Source organism: Puma concolor, chromosome B1 (assembly GCF_028749965.1).
Source record: "Puma concolor isolate L17-30 chromosome B1, mPumCon1.1.hap2, whole genome shotgun sequence".
Lineage (NCBI taxonomy): Eukaryota > Metazoa > Chordata > Mammalia > Carnivora > Felidae > Puma > Puma concolor.
In genome coordinates this window covers 26,953,593-26,977,490 of record NC_141670.1, presented here as the reverse complement: position 1 = coordinate 26,977,490, position 23,898 = coordinate 26,953,593, and the positions used below count along the sequence as shown (strand labels likewise).

At 43.6% G+C, this 23,898-nt stretch overlaps 1 protein-coding gene across 1 annotated transcript in view; it reads right to left on the bottom strand.

The window, feature by feature from the left end:
* LOC147581519 (uncharacterized) overlaps positions 1-20,233 on the bottom strand; it is a 120,286-nt gene extending 100,053 nt beyond the window's left edge. Inside the window, exons 1-3 of the transcript XR_015249990.1 lie at positions 19,854-20,233; positions 8,470-8,588; positions 31-137 (exon numbers count right to left, since the gene is read on the bottom strand). The gene's annotated coding sequence lies outside the window, so the exon portion shown is untranslated. The remainder of the gene's footprint in view (positions 1-30; positions 138-8,469; positions 8,589-19,853) is intronic.
* Positions 20,234-23,898: the final 3,665 nt, after the last annotated feature.

The following is a 23,898-nucleotide window of genomic DNA, read 5'->3' as shown; positions in this document are numbered from 1 at the left end:
CACCAGACTTTGTCTCTTCACTGTGCTCACCTCTGGGCCCCTGCTCTGGCCGCTGTTCCCTCTGCGTGGAGGACTCTTTCCCGAGTAACCAAGCGGTTGGCAACTTCTCATCACGCGGGCCTCAGCTCAGACGGTGTCTAGAAAAATCACAACATTCCACAGGTTAGAACAGCACAGCTCCTGCCAGTGTTGGACGGCAGTGTTTCCTAAGTGGCTTCTGAGTAAGTCTACGAATCCACCGGTGAACAGCTAAAGAGTATCTACTCAGAGAGAGGCCTTTGACGATGTCAAGTCGAAACCACCCACTCCTGCCTGGCCCTTTGATTTATAGTATCACATTCTTGTAATTTGCTTTCTTCATACTACCTGTGCCCACCTGGAGTGCTCTCGTTCCTCTGTGTTCTGTCTTCCCCCCAAGATGAGAGCTCCCTAGCTCTTGCCCACTGCTCTATCTTTAGCATCCAGAACAGTGCCAGGCCCACGGCACAGCATAACAAAGGTTACACACGGACACAAGGTACAAAAGGGCCTGAGACGAGGCAGCATTGAGCTTTCTTCCTGGCTTTCCGTTTAACGAGCTGTGTCAACTTGGAAATGCCGCTTCGGTTTTTCCTTCACTGAGGCTTGGATGATAATGAAAATGCTGTTAAGATCTAGGTTCTATACATGGGAGGAAAAGGCTTAACCAAGTGGAGCGCTTGGTGCTGGGTCTTTCAGAAATGGATGGGAGCAGGGCGCCTGGGTGGCTCAGTCGGTTGAGCGTCTGACTTCGGCTCAGGTCATGATCTCACAGTTCGTGAGTGTGAGCCCCGCGTTGGGCTCTGTGCTGACAGCTCAGAGCCTGGAGCCTGCTTCCGATTCTGTGTCTCCCTCTCTCTCTGCCCCGTCCCCACTCGTGCTCTGTCTCTCTCTGTCTTAAAAATAAATAAAACATTAAAAAAAAAAAAAGAAACGGATGGGAGTTCTCAGGCCCTGAAACACTTTATGATTCAAGAGAAAATGAGCTTACGTTCTTTTTCAAGTTTTAAAAGTCACATGTATTATATTCTAATTTCTCCTTAAATTGTTCTCTGTGCAAGGCCTAGGTTGTATTTCTCAATCAATCCCAGCATTTTCTAGATTACATCCGCTTGTCTCCTATCAGCATGGGATGAGTTAGTCTGTGACTCCCTCAATGACCACGAAAAACCTGGCTCATCATCTGAGTCTCTTGTCTCCCAGGTGGGAGGCCGAGGTCCCGAGGGTGTTATGAGATACCAGGGAAGATCTCGAATCCAGAAACTGTTCTTGCCTCCAGCCCACACTACAGCAAATTTCATCACCAAGAGAGCCGCCTGGGCTCATGTCTTGTCAATGGGCTACCCTGGGGCCCAAACAATGGTCTTATGATTCTTCAGCCAATAAACGTTTGGGTGTCTACACTGCCAGATACCATCCTGTCTCACAGAGTTTTCCCTCTGTGGCAGAAACATCAAAGAGTCTCACTTCAAGAGCCCAGAGTTCTATAACCCAAAGCCACTTTGGTCTCCCCTTCTAAATCGTAAGCTGAATAAGACCAGAAACTGCTCTATGACCTCAAGCCGTTGTAAACATACGAGGGTCCATTAATCAATTAAAACAATAATAAATCTATGAATGAATACGTTGGAGGTGGGGGACAAGCAAATGTTTTCAAAGAACTGGCACACTATAATCTATGAAAAGCTGCATATTCAAGTAGGACACTTGAGATTCTTGTATGAATGGAAAGACTAGAATTTTTTTTTTTAAGCTCTTCCCAAAGTTGAGAGCTGGCCAAAGAGTTTTCTAGCCTACTGCCTCTTCCCTAGTTTCAGGATTCAACTGTATTTGATTTGATTATATAAGAAAAAGAGAGAAGAGACTTTGGCCTGAATAACTAACCACAGGGCCATTCTTATCTAAAAGTGCACATAGAGGTATTTTTTTCATCCCTAAAGTAAGGTCATTTCACACACGCACACGCACATGAAACATGCCAGCGTGGCAGGTGGCTCCTTTTTCCGGGTCCTCTGCCTGAGGATGCAGAGCTGGCAGGCTGGTCTACACTGCCCATAGACACAGAGAAAATCCAGGTTTCCTAGGAACTGGAGGGCTGCTTTGTCTTGGCTCAATGTCTTCAGCAAGCCAGCTGCCGCACAGGGTTCCCTGGTAGTAATTCAGTCACAATGCTCTATAAAGTGGTGGCCTCCCTAGGGCTCCAAGGATCTAAGGGATCAAAGACAGAAGTGGAACTTCTGGTTCCCTTTGTAAAACTATGCAGAGAGCCCTATGGTCACCCCAGAAACACCTTCACTCTGCTTGGTCCTGGGTTTAACCCTATGTGTCCCCTGGGGACTTCAGCGTCTACTGAGCCTTCTGATAAGCCTGCTATGGAAATGCAACTTGGATCCAGCCACTAAGATTTCCAATCCCAAATCGGGACCCATGGTCTGGAACATGATCTGGTAAGGAGTCCATTCTGGAGTATTAATTACTACATTTATCACTTTACCACTCATGGGAAACTCTACTGGTTTTAAATACTGAAATATGGGAATATGAATCCTGGCTCTGCCCTCTGTTAACAAATCCCTCCTGATTTGTTAATAATAATAATAAATTTTATTAGTTATTATAATATAATAATATAATATATGATATAATAATTATTAATTATTATAACATAATGATATATGATCTAATTATTAATTATTTAATATATGATATAATAATTATTAATTATTATAACACAATAATATAATATATGATATAATAATTATTATTATAACATAATAATATATGATATAATAATAATCAATTATTAATTATTATAATATAATAACATATGGCATAATTATTATCAATTATTAATAATTAATAATTATTATTAATAATAATGCCCCTGCAACCACTTCCACCACCCAAGATGTCCACACCTTAATGGAACCTATAACAATGCTACCTCACATGGAAAAGGGACAAAAATTCAATTAAGCCTCTTGAGATGAGATGGTGACCCTGGATTAGCCGGGAAACCCAGTGTAATCATCTGGGGTGCTAGAGGTAGGAGGCAAGAGGCAGGGTCAGAACCACAGGAGGAGATGGGACCATGAAAGATTCAGTCAAAGATTTGCAGATGCCATCTTGCTGGCTGTGAAAATGGAGGGCAGGGTCATGGGCCAGGGGATGCCGGCAGGCTTCAGAAGCTGGAAAAAGCAAGGAAGCAAAGTCTCCCCCCAGCCTCCATAGGGACACAGCCTGAGTCTGGCCAGCACCTTGACTTTAGCCACATACAACCCATATCAGATTTCTGACTTCCACACCTGTAATAGAGTACATTGATATTGTTTCAAGCCACTAAGTTTGTGGTTCTTCATTGTAGCAACAAGGGGACACTAATACAATAGCTAGTGTCATCACTTCTTCTAATCTATGCACAAATGCCTCTTTGACCATGGATTTGATAACCAAAACAGAATATTAACTCACTGGATGCTTGAGGAGATAAAGTCAAGAAGACCAAGAGAAAGATGAAGAACTCAAAAGTAGGGGACCAGGAGAACACAGATATTTCACGATTGCCCCTATAACTTGCTTATTAGATACAAAGTAGGTAACACTGATTCGTTTTGTTTTATTTCATTTCATTTTTAAATGTTTATTTATTTACTTTGAGAGAGAGTGTGTGTTCACAGGTGTGGAAAGGGGCAGAGAGAGAGGGAGAGAGAGAGAATCCCAAGCAGGCTCCACACTGTCAGTGCAGGGCCTGATGTGGGGCTCAATCTCACAAGTGTGAGATCATGACCTGAGCCGAAATCAAGAGTCAGATACTTAACCAACTGAACCACTCAGGTACCCCTTCACTTCTAGGTTATAACTGGAATCAGTATCCAATTTGGCTCAAACTTTCTTTGTAACAACATCAGTATCTGAAGCACTAAAGTAGGATCCCAGTAATTGACTTCAGATCTTACAAGAGGCTTTTAGTTCATTAGCCCTTCTTTCTACTATATTTGCTCCATCAGGAACATGAACCGAACACATTAGTATTTATAAACACCCTTCTACAACAATGTAAGAAAAAAAAAGAGTACTTGAGAGTTAACATTCTTTGGACTAGAAAATTCAGTTAATTAAAATATTCTCTAAGCTTCCATTTTAATCAAAGTTTTATTCGAATGTGCTAATGGGTATAGTAAATCACAAGGCTGAGACAAGAGGGAACTCTTTCTGCACTAGAAATGAATGGATCCGAGTGCAGATTTCATCACGCCAGAAAGCCCTTCTGCGACCCCCTACCCCATTGCCCTATTTGATTATCTTCATTGACAATCTGAGCTTACGTTATTTATTTCCTTATCTGGTCCTTGCCTCTTTCTTCTTGCTAACATGCTAGCCCTTCAAGGACAGGAACTTTATCTTGTTCACAGCTACCTCTGTAGTACTCAGAGCAGTGCCCAGCACATAGTACGTGCTCAATAAATAGCCATTGAATGAATAAACTGTTAGAAATTAGTCAAAGGGTCTTTGACTTCCATTGGCTTCCCCTATTGGGCCAGCACGGTGTGGAATTTCATGTAATCCTTGCAACTAGCATAGTAGGACGAGAGTGTTGGTCCCATCCTACACACGAGGAGATGAACGGACAGCACGACTTCTCAGCGAGTTAACACCAGAAGCCAGAAGAATAGCTTTTTCTCTCCAAGGGTTGGGTGAGGATGGAAGGATGGTGAAAGAAAATATGCAAGTGTCAGCCTGAGTTTTAACTGAGAGTAGCAGTGGGGTTAGCTGGAAACCTAGACCTTCGCACAGGCTCAGCCTAGTCACTGGGGGCCTCAGGTCTGCCCGGCTTACTTACCCTGCTCTGCTCAAACGTCCACTCCCACCCGGGCTTTATTTCTCCTAAGAAACCATCACTCAGCTCCCTTCCTTTCCAGGGCATTTCCTCTGCACACCCAGGCAGAGGGGGCCGTGGCTCTCAGAGACTGAGGGGACTATTATGTCTGCTGTATCCATGCCAACGTGGTCGTTGGCGCCTCCTGTGGGGTGAGACGTAGGTACAGAAAGGCCCCTTACCCACAAACCTCTTCTCCAGCAATCCCACAACGCCTACATTTCCGCTACTAGAATTCCACTTTTGATTGAAACATGGTGTTTTCAGAAGGTACTTGTTAAAATACAGATTTATTGGTTTACTTATTTTACCTTGGAAAGGATCATGGACACTCATTAATGATCTGACGTGAATTATTGTGTAAGATTAAACACCTGAGAGCAGATTTCTGAGACAACGAATGCTTAAATAGGTAAGTGTGGTTGGGGCAGGTGGGAAGAGGTGGGTGGGGGTGAGGAAAGAAGGAGAGGAACACATATGTGCCAAGCAAGGATTTCAGAGTCCTAAAGAAGACATGATCGAACATAAGGTGTGATCCTCATTATGGTGGAGTCACTGTATATTCATCAGGCACATTTAACTGATCTTAATTTAAAATGAGAGAAAGAGAGAGACTGAAAGAAAACTTAAATAAATCTACATACCATGGATACCGTGGGACCCCTGCCATCCCACTTAACGGCCCATGTGCCCCACAGTGCGTGAAATGAAGGAAGCATGAAATCCCTGGTCTCGTGTCCTGGGGGCCTCTCAGAGTGTGAGCAGCTCCCTAGGCTGTGAGGGATTCTAGTGTTTGGAGACACAAATTTTCCCCCATACAATATGGCCCCCAATTAGAAGACAACTACTTCACCAGGTGTTCCATTAAAGAAACATTATGGACACTGGAGGAAAAAACAACCTGCGTTGGATTTAGTGGCAAATAATGGTTATCTCTGACTTATTCTTGATTCCTTTCTTTCTTCCACACCCCATCCAACCCCTCAGTTACCCCCATCAACTCGCCCTCCAAAGCATAAACTCATCTGTCGCTACCCCCCCATCCCCGCCACCGCCCCAAGTCCGAGCTCCCAGCATCTCCTGCCTTCACTGCTACAAATTTCCTCCCCGGTCTTCGTGTTTCCCTCCTCCCACGCTGCCATCCCTCTCCATGCAGCTGCCAGAGAGAGCTTGAAAAGGGGTACCGGTCACATCCTGCCCCTGCTCAGAACCCTCCTGGCACACTTGGAAAACAAATGAGCCCGGAATGATGTAATTCCCCACCTTAACCGCCCGGCTTTAGTTTGGACAACTTCCCCTTAGCCTGCTTTACTCTGGCTCATTCTCTCCTTAGGAGCTTTATCCCGGCTGTCCCCTCTGCCTGGATGCTCTTTCCTTTAATCTTCACGTGGAGGCTCCTTCTTATCACTCAGATCCCCGCTGAAATGCTGTGCTGTTGGTGCTGTTGGAGGGGCCTTTCCTCATCATTCCCTCTTACTCCTAAGTCTGCGAGTAATGCTTAATGTTCACAGAAGGGTGAGGACTGTCCCCCTCCGCCAAATAGCTGGCCCCATTAAAGCAGTGACTTTGCCTATCTTGATCACCTTTGGAGAAAGGTCTCTGACATGCAGTACAGGCTTCAAGTGAATTCATCAAGGACACACCTAACTATCTTCGTTCTCTGCTTACTTGCTCATTTCAGAACCTGACCCCTGGGGGGAAAAAAAATATGGGTCCACTATGAAAATAAATAAACATTTTATAGGTGAGGAAAGTGAGCCTAAAGAGATTCAGTAATTTGCACACACATTTGAGGCACAGCACATGTGAGGCCACTTCTCATGACCTTTAAGAAAATATATTTTCCGCTTCAAGAGAGTAGACAGTGGCTCTTCTCAGCTGGAGACAGGGTACTTCAACAGGGTAGAGTGTCAGTCTCTACAGAATACAAGTCCTCATTTAGAAATAACACCTATACAAGAAAAAAAAAAATAACACCTAAAGTGTGTGTCCATTTGGGTTTAATCCAAAGGACCAATGACAAACGAGTCTCTGGTGTTCAGTGTGGGCCCTGGAGACCAGGGTCCATCAGCAGAGGAGGCTGGACTGCACGTCCCGGAGCCTGGGCAGCCCTCACACTGTACTCTCAGCTCGTGGTATCTCTAGAGCCCGTGACTTTCTCTAGAGGCAAACTCCCTTGGCTAGATTGTCAGGAACGCCCAGGAAAACATTGGAATCAGGGTTTGAGTGGCAGTTTGTTGGGTCGGACCAGAAGAGTCAAGAATCAGAATCCCAGGGCTACTAGGAGTCTTGAAGATCGTCTAGTCCAAGGTCCCATCCATTGCCTGGACCCTCTCTACTCCATCCCACCACTGCCCCTTCTGAGCTCGAACACCTGCAGCAATGGGGAGGCTCTTCCCCTTGCGGAAGCTCCCATCTCTGCAAAGATCTAGTCAAACTAGACTATTAGAAAACTTGGCCTGTATTGATTGGAGGATCTGTCTTCCTTTTGCTTTTCTGCTCACCCTCGTGACAGTTCAAGGCCTTTTAACATGGAAAAGCAGCTCTGTTTCCTCTCCTTCAGGCCAACCTCCTACTTCCTTCAGCCTCAGCTACGTTCGCAGGGATAATCTTGGGCCCTTTTGCTAATCTGATTACATTTTCCAGTCTGTCTAAATCCCTTTTTCAATGCCGTGCTCAAAATGGTGAACAACACTCCACGTAGGATCTGATATGTTGTAAACAGTGTTTCACACAGTGTGGAGATACCATCCCTCATTCTGTATTTCTCTTAAGGCGGTGCAAGCATATGGACGACCATGTGCCTCAGATGTCTGTTGCTGTGCTTACCATCCGATGGAATGCCTCGGTCTTTCAACACCCTCGCCTGCATACGTAGGTATCTCAGAGTCAAGGAACATTTTAGGGAAATTCGACACCACAGAAATGGTTCCACATGCATCCTGTGGACTCTGGTCAACCAGTTCTGATGTTCCAGCCTTTACCCATAGCAGGGGCCTCGTCAGGACCTCATTCTAGGGGCAGGGCTTGAGGACTATGGGCCAAGTCATACATAGTCATGGTCCTAAGGAATCCAGTTCAGGTGGCCAGGGCTGGTGCTTTAGCATCTGATCTTACAGGTGTGGGCATCGTCGGGAATTGTGCAGAGCTATAGGGTTGACCATGGGAACGTGAATCCAAAAATAAGTCAAAGCCTGAAGGGTCACTCTACATGTTTGTGATAAGCAAGACATGCTTATTACCTCATAAGAGCCCCAGACGTTGTCCAGTCCAGATCCTTTCTAGCAAAGATCCAACACACAAGTAAGCAATATCCAGAAGTCTGGGAACAGTCTGGAGAAACTGGGTTCTCAGATCTGAGAATTAGGACACTGGGGTGCACAGCAGTCCTCAGTACCAGAGAAACCAAAATGCAGGTCAAGAATCAGAACGGGAACACTGAGGTCAGACAGACACTGACTGCATGATGAATTGCAGCCTGATTCCAATTCAGCAACCTATTTCCTCACAGCCTGTAAGTGGAAGTGAGAAGGAGCCTCATCTTTGCTTGTTGTCCAACAGCATCAAATGCTCACCTTCTCCTATGTTCTCTGGCTTCCCCTGAGGAACCTCTGGCAACCTCATCTCTGGGTCCCAGGACACACAGTCAGGTCTGCATGTTCCCTGAATCACCAAACAGTAACAGCTGGTGGAGCTATAGATGCAAAATGCAAATTAGCCAACCGCCACTCGATCTTTGTTTCCATTTTAAAAACCGATACCACAATTTCCCCCTTGTCTTCAAGCAAAGTTAGGTGCCCCTTTAATAAATGTTCATTGTATGCTGTGTTTTCCTTTCACGACTTTCGCCACAAACACAAGTAATTGTCTGTGAAGTAATTTGTTTGGTATCTGTCTCCTTGATAGACGGCGAAAACAAGCACTATGTCCGTCTTATTCATTGCCTTATCGCCTAGTACCTAAAGCTATGTCTGGCACACAGTGTGTTCATAAATATTACACAAATACAATGAGCAAGACAAATCAGGGCCAGAGGTGGGATTCCACTTTGAGACCAAGATATTTCTATTACTCCCTATGTAGTCTTAAAGGTTAAAAGGTTTACCAGCTGGCCCATTCCATTGACTCAGACAGTTTGGGATCCGGTGCCTGATTCACTCCCAGCCTGTTGACAATATCCAGCCATCTTTTTTTTTTTTAATTTTTTTTTTCAACGTTTATTTATTTTTGGGACAGAGAGAGACAGAGCATGAACGGGGGAGGGGCAGAGAGAGAGGGAGACACAGAATCGGAAACAGGCTCCAGGCTCTGAGCCATCAGCCCAGAGCCCGACGCGGGGCTCGAACTCACGGACCGCGAGATCGTGACCTGGTTGAAGTCGGACGCTTAACCGACTGCGCCACCCAGGCGCCCCAGTCCAGCCATCTTTGATGTCACCTCCCTTATCCATTTTTCTGGTGTCCTTCCTCATTTTCCTGTCTTTGGATTCCAATTTCTTCCATCTCTGTTCTCTGGTATGGGTCTGACTTTCTTATTTAAAGGACTGTAGATACTGTTTTTTCTTGGTTTGTTTTCTTTCTATACTATAGGCTGTGGTATTCTTGTATTTAAGGCCACCAATGTTGGATTGTCTTTTTGCATATTTTGTGAACCCTTAGCAAGTTCCTACAGGAGTCCTTCTGCCAATCCGGCCTCCCTGAAAGGCCGGATGCTATGGCCTGGATGTCTCTGCAGAATTCAGTTGACTCATTTTTGTGATTAACCCAAGGGGACTTTTATTCAACATTTATTTACATAACGATACAGAAAATTTAAGACTTCCTCCTTCTCCAAAATTGACAGTAATTTTTGAGGGACGTGCTCTTTTACAACAGAATGGAGGAGAGAGAATTGGGACAATATCTAAGACAAAGACATCAAGAGAGGCAAAGTTAAATATCATTGGCTAGTTAAGAGGCATAGGCTGGCCATTTAATGAGCCACAGCTTCCAAATCTCTAAAATAAAGGAATTAGATAGTTTCTCAAGTCCTTTCCATTATGATTGTCTAGTACTTTGAATTTTAGAAAAAAGTTCTTTATAGAAATATTATTTTAAGAATAATTGCTGTCACAGTTTGAACAAAATCAGAACTTTGTGTTAATTTTTTCATAGTCCAAGTTGGATTTACATTTGTGCCTTTGACAAAATAAGTATTGGCTTTTTAGATTTTTTTAATTACCATGGGACTAGCATATTGACATGGTTCTCAGAGCAATCTTAGAGCACAGGGAACTGCTTGTAATTCTAGTAATCCCGCAGTAGGTTACTCACACTTTGGTATTTGGTTTGACATTTATTTTTCTTTTTCACTCAAATTGATTTAAATATCATTAGCCTCCCAAAATGCACCAAAGGGTAATTGCATTGACTATTTTGGCTCTGCCCAGCTATTACTTTGCAATTCATCTTTTACGGCAAAACTTCCCTTGTGAGCAGCCCAAGGAGGGCTGAGCTTGAAACTTGGTCACACCTTCTGAGCAAGCGTAGAGCCTATTTTAAATGTAACTGAAGCAAATCAAAGGATAGGACAAAACACTTGCTGGGGCGCCTGGGTGGCGCAGTCGGTTAAGCGTCCAACTTCAGCCAGGTCACGATCTCGCGGTCCGTGAGTTCGAGCCCCGCGTCGGGCTCTGGGCTGATGGCTCAGAGCCTGGAGCCTGTTTCCGATTCTGTGTCTCCCTCTCTCTCTGCCCCTCCCCCGTTCATGCTCTGTCTCTCTCTGTCCCAAAAATAAATAAAAACGTTGAAAAAAAAATTAAAAAAAAAACAAAACACTTGCTAAATGGCAAATGGCTGATTTGGAACTGCGTATGTGAGAGTGTATGTTAGGCGAGGTCTGAATGGAACTGTTGAATTGTGCTGCATGACAAAGGAAAAAAGGATAAACCAATTCCCATAAAGGCATCTTCACTGAAAAATCTCCCTGATTGATTACACATCTCACAACATGGGTTAATATGAAGATTCAAGTAGCCCAAAGGCTTCTAAGAGCCCATCAAAGAAGAGAGCAAGGACCTTTGGGACTGTAGGACTAACAGTCTCCAAATAAGATACTTTTCTTCCCAGGGGGTCAGAGCCTAGAAAAAAAGAAGAGAATAAGGCAGTCTCTGTCACCTAGGATTGCAAATATTTTGGGAAACCGGTTTTTTGAAATCTCCTTTTTCTAACTGAGATTCCAAATCTTGGGGAGGTTGGGTTTATATGGGAGGAATCTCCCACCGTCATCTTATCCTTCTAAATATCTGTCATGATATTAACGTGGGTTCTGTTGAAACTGAAAAGGAGCACTACTACGGTGGTTCTAACCCTAAACTGAAGCAGTTTTCCTCATGATTCTTCTGCTGAATTTGTGTTATGGATCCTACTTTGCTAATAAAGCAGCCAGTGCCCTGCCTTTAGTTACAAAGGAAGAGTCAGCCAAGATGGGGCACAAGCAGACAAAAGAATAATAACAAGGCAACAAGGGGCGCCTGGGTGGCTCAGTCAGTTAAGCATCTGACTTTGCCTCCGGTCACGATCTCACTGCTTGTGAGTTCCAACTCTGCGTCGGGCTCAGTGCTGACAGCTCAGAGCCTGGAGCCTACTTCGGATTCTGTCTCCATCTCTCTGCCCCTCCCCTGCTTGCTCTCTTTCTCTCTCTCAAATGTAAAAAAAAATAATGATAAAAATTTTAAAAACATCAAAAAAATTTTGAAAACTAAAATTAAAAAAAAAAAAACACACAAGGCAACCAAAGCAAAAATAAACAAGTGGGATTATATCAAAAAACCTGTACAGCAAAGGAAACCAACAAAAACGAAAAGGCAACCTACCGAATGGGAGAAACTATTTGCATATCTGGTAAGGGGTTAATATCCAAAATATTTAAGGAACTCATGCAACTCACTGGGGGAAGAAAGCAATCTGATTTAAAAATAGGCAGAGAAACTGCATGTACATTTTCCCAAGGAAGACATACAAGTGGCCAACAGGCACATGAAGAGGTGCTCAGCATTACAAAACACCAGGGAAATGCAAGCCAAAACCATAAGGAGATACTACCTTACACCTGTTAGAATGACTATTATCAAAAAGACAAAAAATAGCAAGTGTTGGCAAGGCTGTGGAGAAAAGGAAACCCTTTTGTACTGTGGGTCATAATGTAAGTTATGCAGCAGAAGCAGCAAGAGGGAAGCTCAAAAAATTAAAAATGGGGTGCCTGGGTGGCTCAGTCTGTTGAGTGTCCGAATCTTGATTTTGGCCCAGGTCATGATCCCAGGGTCATGACATCAAGGCCCCCTCCACCCACTCCCATCTGACTCCATGCTGAGTGTGGAGCCTGCTTGGAATTCTCTCCCTCTCTCTCTCCCTCCCTCCTTCTCTCTCTCTCTCTCTCTCTCTCTCTCTCTCTCTGCCCCTCTCGCCTGCTCATGCTCTCCTTCTTTCTAAATAAATAAATAAATAAATAAATAAATAAATAAATAAATAGAAATAGAACTCCCACACCATCCTAAAGCCCCACTTCTGGATATTTATCTGAAAGAAACAAAAACACTACTTCAAAAAGATACCTCTGTGTTGATTGCAGCATTATTTATAATAGTCAAGGGGTGGAAACAATCTAAGTGTGCCCTGACAGATTAATGGAATGGATTATTCAGCTAAGGAAAGGTAGGAAATCCTGCAACATAGATAGACCTTGAGGGCACTATGCTAAGTGAAATTGGTCAGAGAAAGACAAATACTATGTGATCTCCTTTTACCTGGAATATTTTGAAAAATGAACTGAAAGATACAGAGAATAAATTGGTAGTTGCCCAGAGGCAGGTGGGAAGGTGGGTGAAATGGGTGAAACTGATCAGAAGGTACAAACTTCCCCACAGAAGATAAACAAGTTCTAGGGATGTAATGTACAGCATAATGACTATATTGGCAACATTGTATATTTGACAGTTGCTATGAGAGGAGATCTTGAAAGATCTCATAACACACACTTAATAACTATGTATGTAACAAGATGGATGTTAATTAGACTTACTGTGCTGATCATTTCACAATATATACATATATCAAATCCTTATGTTGCACGTCTAAAACCAGTACAATGTTATATGTCAACTGTATCTCAATTAAAAAAAATTTTTAGGGGTGCCTGGGTGGCTTAATTGGTAAGGGTCTTTGGCTCAGATCATGATCTTGCATTCACGAGCCTGAGCCCTGTGTCAGGCTCGGAGCCTGGAGCCTGCTTCAGATTCTGTGTCTCCTCTCTCTCCGCCCCTCTCTTACTCATGCTCGCTCTCTCTCTCTCTCTCCCTCTCTCTCTCTCTCTCTCTCAAAAATAAATAAATACATTTTTTAGTGTAAAAATATTTTTAGAGAATAAAAACTCAAATTCTTGTAGAGATCCTATTTTGTGGGGAGTTCATATACTTTCCCTGTGTATTCCCCTCCCTTCTCAATCTTCCCTCTCTCCCTCCTCTAGAATTTCTTCCTTTTCTATAGGTCACTCTTTTCTTACCCAAGTCTTGAAACTTGACAACTCCAACCCTGGATTGGTAACACCGAGTATCTCAAGAAATGTTGGAATATTCTCCCAGGAATACTGCTCTATTCAAATTAAAGTTTAAAAAGTGTATTTTCTCTCTTAAAAATCAGAAGCAGTCTCTCTCTGGTTTCCAGGTCTGTTTGTAAGGAGCTTGGGAGTTTCCACCCCACTCTACCAACTGGAGAGCTGAGCAGACTGAAAAATTAACAACTCTTATTGGATCTGCTAGACATGGAAGGACACAGGGCAAACCACTGCCCCCCAAGATTGGGGAGACAGGAGAATACAGGGGGTCATGGCTTTCGGGAGCAGAAACTTGCCAGCGGAAAGTGCCCTGGGGACCAGTATCAGGGTAGGAAAACCTGAACTGAAATGGAGGAGTTGCTGGAGACTCAGTGTAGACAACACAGGAAAGTTAAAAACTCCAGGGGACCGAGTCATAGGGGAGCCCTCACAAAATTATGAAATTTAACTCAAGCAGCGCGGTCAGGTTCCCACAGTAAATATCAGGGGAAAACCCCCTTGTGCTTCTTGCAAGGTGGAAAGGGAACAAAACCATTCTCAAACATGCAAGAGCATTCTGTTCTCCTTAACAAGACCTGCCCTGAGGGGGAAACTAGTTAACCAAAGCCTAACTTACTGGGATATCATCAGAGCTGAACAACCATGAGGGAAAGAAAATACCCAACTGCAGCCCACTCCAGACAATCCCCCCTAAGGCATAGGGGAGTGAAGAGAAAAAAATCCAAAAACACTTGCAAAGTTTGAATTTAGCACAGGCTCAGTAAAAGACTGAGACCTAGGGGCGCCTGGGTGGCTCAGTCTGCTGAGCGTCCGACTTCGGCTCACGTCATGATCTCGCGGTCCGTGAGTTCAAGCCCCACATGGGGCTCACTGCTGTCAGCGTAGAGCCTACTTCAGACCCTCTGTTCCCCTGTCTCTGCCCCTGCCCCACTCCTGCTCCCCTTCTCTCAAAAATAAACATTAAAAAAAGAGAAGAAATGACAAGCCAATTGAGACAGAACAAGCATCAGAACCAGACATGGCAGGGATGTTGGAAATATCAGACGGAGAATTTAAATGTGATTAATATGCTAAGAGCTTTAATGGGTAGAGTAGATGGCATGCGAGAACATGTGGGCAACATAAGCAGAGATGGAAATCCTAAAAAAGAAGTATTCCTAACCCATTCTAGGAGGCCAGCTATCAGGCCATGGAAAAATATGGTAGAATCTTCAGTGGATATGACTAAGGGAAAGAAGACAATCCGAAAAGGCCGTATGATGCTGGCTGCATGATGTTCTGTAAAGGGTAAAATGATGGAGACCCGAGAAAGGTCAGTGGTTGACAGGGGTGAAGGAGGTGGGGAGGGAAGGGATGAGTAGGTAGAGCACACAAGGCTTCTGAGCAGTGAAAATTACCTTGAAACACACCATCATGATGGATACATGTCATTATACATTTGTCCAAATCTATAGAATGCTAAACACCAGCAGTTAACCCTCAGGTAAACTATCGAGTGTGGGTAATTATGTGTCAATGTAAGTTCATCAGTTGTAAAACATATAACACTCTTGGGGCACCTGGGTGGCTCAGTCAGTTGAGCATCCGACTGGTTCACATCATGATCTCATGGTTCATGGGTTCAAGCCCCACATCAGGCTTTGATGGCAACACAGAGCCTGCTCTGGATATTCTGTCTCCCTCTCTCTCTGCCCTGCCCCACATGCATACGGGCACGCTCTCTTTCTCTCTAAAAAAAAAAAAAACCATTAAAAAAACTTTTTAAATATATCACTCTGGTGAAGGGTATTGGTAATAGAGGAGGGTGGGGGTGATGCAAGGTGATATGAGAAATCTCTACCTTTCCCACAATTTTGCCATGACTTAAAACTGCTCTAAAAACAAAAGTCTAAATCATTTTTTTTAAGCTTGACCATAAAATACTTTTTTAATGTTTTCAAACGGGGCATAGTGAGGGATTTGAGATAGAAAATATAAGGAAGTTTCAGAAAACTAAACAAAGTTAATACACAACCACCATAAACGGATAGGAAATGGTTGAAATCTACAAACATATTGTAGAGTTGAGAGAAAAAGAACCACCAGATCAACATGCAGGGTGAAGCAGAATGGGGTGGTTGTTCACCAGAATCCACTCCCACTTGTTTTCACAGTGATGAGTGGAGGCTGGTGTGCAGCCCGGGGAGCCACTGCATCTTGTATGGCCCCTTGGAGGGGAGGGTGGTCATGTGACCACATTCTGGCCAATAGAAGGAAGTGTGCCATTTCCAGACAAGCCTGTAACATCTGGCAAGCACGCCTTTCCACATTCTTCCCACTTCCTGCTGGCTGCAATCTGAACTTGGAACACATAGAGACAAGCAAATGGTTTAGATGATGGAGAGTAAGACAGAAGCAACCTGGGTCCCTGAGCCACCACATGGACAAAGATTCTTGCTGACCTAGAGCACCCATCCTGGACTGTGAGGTGAAAAAAGAAACCGACTTCTATCTTAACTGAGCCATTATATTTTGGGTCTCCTTGTTAAAACGATTTATTCTGATGCTAATAATTTGGGTGCTAGTCTTTAGAAGTTAAATCCAAAGCTGATCAACAATGGGACTTTTTGTCAACAACCTTATCGTTGTTTTCTCAGTAGGGGGCTCTATCTCCGTGTCACTGTTCCTGACTGTGGGCCCTCTGAAGACTGGAATCACGCCTCCCCTCTACTTAACTGTTGGCACAGAAGCACTGAGCACGCACCTCAACAGCAGTCATGTCAGGTAATGCTCCATAGCGATGATGGGGTGACAACTCTCATGAACCCTTGTAAAATAAGTCTACGTGTCTTTGTCTCCCTGTCCATTTGCAAAACTGGCTGAAGTCAGCAGGAAGGAAACCTAGCGTCAAGGTCACTCGTTCTCTGTGCCCGCTGATAACCACGTATAACCGACACCCATGGTGCCCTTATTTTCCCTTCTTCCAGGATGCAGCAGCCGTCCTGTGGGATGCCACCTGACCAGTGGCAACTTCTTTCACCAAACCATTGTCCGTACGAACGTCCTATCGTCCTGAAGCTCCCTTGTGTCTATGATGATTGGCTTACCACAGCGTCTCTTGGGTCTCACTCCTTCCGTGCTGCTAGAATCTTCTTTAGTGCTTTTATAAAAGGCCTTGGATGCTCAGCCACCAACCTCACTTCCACTGCCTGACCACAGCCCATCTCTCCCTAAGAGTAACTTCGAGGTAAGTGGTTACCTTAGGATGGATCAATTCTTATCATTTTTGCAGAATATTGTAGATAAGGTAATTAACTATAGGAAATGCTAGAGGTCCAAGTAGCAGACATACAATACCAACTGTCTGTTCAAATCTATTTCTTAGTTGGCACGTGGCACGGAAGACAGCGCTGTTACAGTAAAGGATCAATCTTATTTCCTTGTGGTGTATTGGATTCAAACCATAGTAATAGTTCACATGTCCAGAAATTAGCCACCTGACAATCTCACTCATCTTGATCACAGCTCAAAGTCAGAATGTAAGGAAAGGGGCTTCTGGGTGACTACCGTAGAGGAGGAGATGGGGGTTGAATGGAAAACAGAGATGACTCACAACCTGGGCACTGAAGGGCACGTGTTTTGCTCAGAGAAGAGCTCCCAAGCCCCTCGATCAATGCCTGTGTTCTTTTAAAATAATAGTTAAGATAACTGATTTCATTTGGATTCCCAGTCCACAAGTAACCAGAAACAAAAGCTGATCACAACAAATGATACCTCAGAGGCCAAAAATGATGATAGAGACAAAAAAAAAAAAAAGCTATTAAAATGAGTACAACTAAGAAACCCACAGAGCCCAGGGGGCATTTAGTAAGTAACTCACTCACCAACTAGCCTTTATCCCCTGAGGACACCTCTGTATTTTTATAATTCAGTTCCACAAGTGATGCACCCAGTAGGTTTTTAAGCTTTGGTTTTAAAAACAACAGACTCTAGTTATCTGTAAATTTTAATGATGCTGAATTTCTCGCTACCAAGAAATGCCTTTAAATGAGATATTCTTAACTCATTAATAGAGATAAAGTCTCAGGATTAATTGGCCTGTGTTGTATATACTGCTTATCTAAATTAGACCGCCCATATCCTAAAATACACTCACTCCAGAGGAGGCCAGCACTGGGGAAGCATGAGTGTTCTCCTTGGTGACAAAAGAAGTAGTTACACGGGACGCCTGGGTTAAGCTCAGTGGGTTAAGCGTCCAGCTTCAGCTCAGGCCATCATCTCATGGTTTGTGAGTTCGAGCCCCGTGTCAGGCTCTGTGCTGACAGCTCAGAGCCTGGAGCCTGTTTCAGATTTCGGGTCTCCCTGTCTCTCTGCCCCTCCCCTGCTTGCACTCTGTCTCTCTCTCTCAAAAATAAATAAACATTAAAAAAAAATTTTTTTAAAGAAGCGGTTACATAACTTGCCCAGCCTGGACGTGACCAGGACACTTGTAAGGCACATGTGCACCTTCTTGAGGATGGCCAGATGGCAACAACCCCAAGATATGGCTGGGATACGAATCAGAGCCACCCTCGTGGCTTTTGCACTCACAAAGCTGATTGTCTTCTCTGCAAAGTTACTGAAGGAGGTAGTTCCCACCTAAAACACCCTTCCACTTCTACCCTTATCTATCACCTTCCTCTTCTCTTAGGTCAAGTTCAAGGCCTACTCTTGCCCACAGTGCCCTCCCTTACCACATACGCCCTTCCTGGTCTCCTCTCTCTCCTCTGCAGTCTGCTCATATTACTATCCGGAACATTCGTTTGGTGCTTGCCGTAACTGTTTTATACCATCAGCTCTCATTTCCTTGCAAACTGGTGAGTGAGGTCCTGGAAGCCACAGACTGTCTTAGAGGCCTTTGAATCTTCCATTGAAAAGAGCATGGGGCCTTGAACATGGCATACCTTCAATAAACACAGGACTGTTCTGTTCCCTGAGCAAATGTTTATTGACTGCCTGCTATATGTCAGCTACACAAAATCCCTGTCCTTGTGGAGTTTGTAGTCTAGCGGGTAAAGACAGACAGTAAAACACGCTTAAAATGGACTGGACACTAGTATTAACTGCTAATGAGAAATAACTATAACATGAAAACTGGGCGGTGGGGGAAGCTTTCAAATTTTAGATTGTGTGATCAGGGAGAAAGTGATCTTTGAGTGAAAACCTGAAGAAGTTGGAGAGTGAGCCATGGAGACACCTGGGGGAAACATGTTTCAGACGGGCATCAGCAGACACTACTGTTGAACCTCTTAGTTTTCAAGTTGGGATATTTATTTTTTAAATAAATAAATGTACATTGATATCAACTTTAAAAATGTCCTGCCTATTATATGTAATATAGATTTTATATTGTATATAATAAGAGTAGAATTAACATACTATTATTAACTTTTCAAGTATATGCATTAAGATATACATGTGTATATATATATATATATATATACATACATATACACATACACACACACACACACACACACACACACACACACACACACACGTATACATATAGTGATTTAATAAGACTGGTGTTAACAGCAACTCCTGTCGAATCCCCGGGAGCAGGACATTTTAAGCTGTAAGAACACGAGCCACATTAAACAAATCACTACTTATACCTTAGAGGATTAGACTGAGAGTCTTAAAATTTTTGTGCCCTTGGCCATATTGGCAGGTGATATCACTCCTTAGATTATCAGCCCCAGGCAGTTAGTTTACTTTGCCACAGAAGAAGCAAGATTGGCCCTAACGGATGGAAGAGCAGTCTCACTTGGGGCACGTTATCAATGACGCTGTTAGCAAGCACTTCCATTATTAGCTCCTGCCAGAAATTGTAGTCAGGATACCTCCTTAGCTACAAGATACACTGACAGCGTGAATTTTGCCCATCGTGAGGTTTGGTTTCCGGCTAGTCTGGAGTTGCCCCAGAGGGGCTCAATCTGATTGGCTAAGCAGGTTATTGCCTAGCCAATCAAAATACAGTTACGTAGTTTCCCCTTATCCATGGGAGATATATTACAGGACCCCCAGTGGATGCCTGACAGCATACATAGTACCAAACCATATATATATACTGTGTTTTTTTCATATATATATACACATATGTATATACATATATATACACATATATATATACATATACATACATATATATGTGTATATATATATATATATATGTGTGTGTGTGTGTGTGTGTGTGTGTGTGTGTGTGTGTATATACCTATGATAAAATTTAACTTAAAAATCAGGCATCGTAAGAGATTCACAACAATAAGAATAGGACATCTATAACAATATACTATAATAAACGTTACTCTGTCTCTCTCAAAATATTTTATTGTACTGCACTCACCCTTCTCTTGTGATGATGCGAGCTGATTAAATGTCTACTCAACGAAAGGAAGTGATGTAGGCATTGTGTCGTAGCGTTGGGTGACCTTCTGACGCTATGTCCCGGGGAGGATCGTCTGCCTCCGGATATTGGTTAACGGCAGTAACTGAAACCACAGAAAGTGAAACCACAACCACAGATAAGGGGGGACTGCTACAGTCGAGACACCAGTTGAAGAAACTTTTCCCAGCCCGGCACTACAGCGGCCTCTGGCAATGAAGGTCAAAATGAAGTGTGAACGTACTGTCCTGTCGTAACTTCTCTTTCCTTCTCCAATGGGCCAAACTATCCTCTTGCTTACTTTCCTTAAAGACCAGAGGTAGTAACCTCAAAGCTATTGTCAACACAGGATAGCATCAAGATTTTTGTCCTTTGGGAACAGCTGCATAAGATCACGTCTCCTCTCCATGTCCCTTCCCACCCAGAGCCCCTGAGCAGCCATAACGCTCAGCCTTGAGGGAAGGTCTTGCCTCTCCCTCCACCATCCTCTTTCACCGCTCCCCCCATCCCGCCCTTCTCTTCTGGAACTCCACAGCTGACTTTTGAGAGTTACTTTCTGCCAAGACTTTTTTTTTTTTTTTTTTAAACATCTGGTGTCTGTGCCACTGCCAAGCTGGGATTGACTTACCGAACACAAGGACATTCAAAATCCACAGAGTCAGATCAATCTTTAATGAAAAACCAACAAACATTCAAAAGCTGCCACTAAGCAGCTACGGGTTGAAGGCAACTCCAGCTTAATTGGCATCCATAGCACTTTCACCTGCTGCCAAGTTCCAGAGAACCGGCTCCTAGAACTGCTCCGCCAAATTAGGCCAGTTCTCCATCGGGCTCGTGTTGCTATGTTGCTAATTAGGGCAATGCAGAGCATGCTTGTCCAAATGGGGTTTCATCTCGGCATAGATGCTCCCTGAAACTGGAAGGTTTCTAAATGCTCCCTAAAACTCACTGCCATTTTGTAACTTGCATTGATCAGTGGTGAGGAAATCACTAAACAGTCTCTGTTCTCACCAAATGGTGTAATATCAACTCCCTGATGGTTGGGGGACTTGATGAGTGGAGACATCTTTGGACTAAGAAGTATAATTTATATTGGTGGGGTAATATAAAAGGATTTATGAAATCTAAATCTCTTCAAAGATAGAAATACAAGGATTCTCTTTGTTAACCTTTCAACTCTCAGGATTTTTCCAATCAGCTGATTTTTGAAAGCAATTTTTCTCACCCCCAGCTATGCATTAGGTTGGGCGTAGGGTGCTGGCACTCAACACAGATCAATCATTCAGAACCTCTGGAGATGGGGCCGACATTGGTCATTGGCCTCCAAATCCCTCTAGTTGATTGCAAACAGGAAGCTGGGCTGGAGAACTGCTGCTCCACAGGAATCGAGTTTGTTGTTTGAAACATTTATTTTAAACGAAGAATGGAGACAAAAAGTGTTGTGTGGGGCTTCGAAAAGTCTGATGGTTATAATCCCTGCTTACCCTCGTGGCTTTGGGTATATTCTCTCGTGGGGTACTTTTTACCTGCACGAGGAGTATTTTTCTCAGAGATGTCGAGAAAATGTGTAGGGGCGCTGTATTAGTTTTCTCAGGCTGCCACAACAAAGTACCATGGACTGGGTGCCTTAAAGAACCAGAAATCGATTTTCTTAACGTTCCAGAGGCTGGAAGTCCAAGATCAAGATCAACAGGGTTCTGTCTTCTAACACCTCTCTCCTTAGCTTGTTGATGGCCATCTTCTCTCTGTGTCTTCACATGGTCTTCCTGCTGTACATCGCTGTGTCCCAATGTCCTCTTCTCATAAAGGCACCAGTCATGTTGATTAGGGTCCACCCAACATAACCTCATCTTACCTTAACTACTCCTTTAAGAACCCTATTTCCAAATACAGTGAGCTTCTGAGACTAGAGGTTAGGACTTCGACGTATGAATTGGGGGAAGAGGCGACACAATTTAGCCCATAATAGGCACTTTTAAATAATAGTGGATTGTGAGGGGGGAGGTGAAAATTCCTTTTTTTTTTTTTTTTTTTTAAATTTTTTTTTTTCAACATTTATTTATTTTTGCGACAGAGAGAGACAGAGCATGAACGGGGGAGGGGCAGAGAGAGAGGGAGACACAGAATCGGAAACAGGCTCCAGGCTCTGAGCCATCAGCCCAGAGCCTGACGCGGGGCTCGAACTCCCGGACCGCGAGATCGTGACCTGGCTGAAGTCGGACGCTTAACCGACTGCGCCACCCAGGCGCCCCGTGAAAATTCCTTTTAACAAGTTTATTTTTAGGGGCACCTGGGTAGCTCAGTCAACCGCGTCAGGCTTCAGCTCAGGTGGTGATCTTGCGGTTTGTGAGTTCAAGCCCCCATCAGGCTCTGTGCGGACAGCTCGAAGCCTGGAGCCTGCTTTGGATTCTGTGTCTCCTCTCTCTCTGCCCCTCCCCCATTCGCACTCTGTCTCTCTCTCAAAGACAAAATAAAAACATTAAAAAAAATTTTTTTTAATTAAAGAAAACAAATTTATAAGTTTATTTTTAAAAAATCGAGAAAAAACTCAAAAGTTGCCTGGGCATGTGTAATGTAAAGATCTTGAACCATGGCCCATCATGATGGGAAGATCATGCCAGAGGAAGGAAGTCTCAGGACCCACTGAAATCCCAGTGCTGGGGTATTGCAGGAGATGCCTTGTAAAGATGTAAAAGATCACCTACTCAATCTGAATTCTTCAATTGCCTCCATTGTTCAGAGTGCCCCAGACAGCCTTGGGTGCTGTATCCGCATGATGTAATAGACTTTCCCGTCCCAAGAGGTCTCTCGTTTCTTGGCCCTTCAAGTTGCTCATAAAATTTATGTTAGTATAAAAGGTATACGATGCATAAATCCTTGGTAGTCTTGAATTACAGATAACTTTTAGAAATAGTAAAAACTATTTTTTTAATAATCTGCTCCCTACATTTGTGGTTCCTGGGAAATACCACCTCGATGGGTTTGACCTTAGACACTGAGTTTAACTTCTGTAAAATTCAATATTTCTAGAGAAGGGAAGACAAGGAAGAATATAGAAGTGAAACAGAGAGGTACGTGGTGTGTGTGTGTGTGTGTGTGTGTGTGTGTGTGTGTGTGTGGTGTGGGGGTGTGGGGGTGTGGGGGTGGGGTGGGGAGGTGCACAGATAAGGCAACACAGAACCAGAAAAAGCCAAATGTAGGCGATGGCACTCTTGTGGAGGATACCATCTACCGGGGGTGTGGACTTAGAAGACTCTCCCTAGGCAGGAGATACTCTGATTCTGAGCTACTGTTTGAATAAATCTCTCTGTCCCTTTACTTCAATAAGGGCAAATGTAATCATCATTTGGGGCAGATTCAGTGCTCCAAATCAGTCATTGTACCAGTCCCTCAAGAAATTGTTTCTGAGAAACTAATATGTGCATAGCACTGTCCAGAGAGCTGCGGCCAACACACAAAGGTACAACCTATACCCACTAATCTCAATGAGCTTAGAGTCTAGCTGAGCACACAATACAAATGCAGGTTCAAAGATAAACAACAGCATGAAACTTAGAGAGCAAGGCAAAGGCTATCGTAAGATGATGGTCTATAATTGTCCGCGTAAGGCTCTAAAGGAAAATTTCAATCATTTCAGATTGGAGGCTGCAGTAAGAGATGTGAATTCAGAACCATCCTCATAGACTGGGCTCAGGGCAAAAGAGCCCAGAGAAATGGACAAGAGAAACTTCGAGAATGAAAGGCAAGGACAAAATGGACTAGCCATTGTTGTTTGTTCCTCACTGGTTTGTTTTAGGATGCATTTATTAGATTTGGGTTTCAGTAGAAAAGCGCTGAACACATTTATAAAAAAAAAAAAAAAAAAAAAAACTCAAGTCAATTTTCAGTCAATTTCTCAGTTTCTATCAGGTCTTTCAGCCCCGTCCCCACTCCAAACAACTAGGCAAATAAACACATGACCTGATGGGCCAGCTCACACTATGACCACTGTCAGTGGGAAACTAGA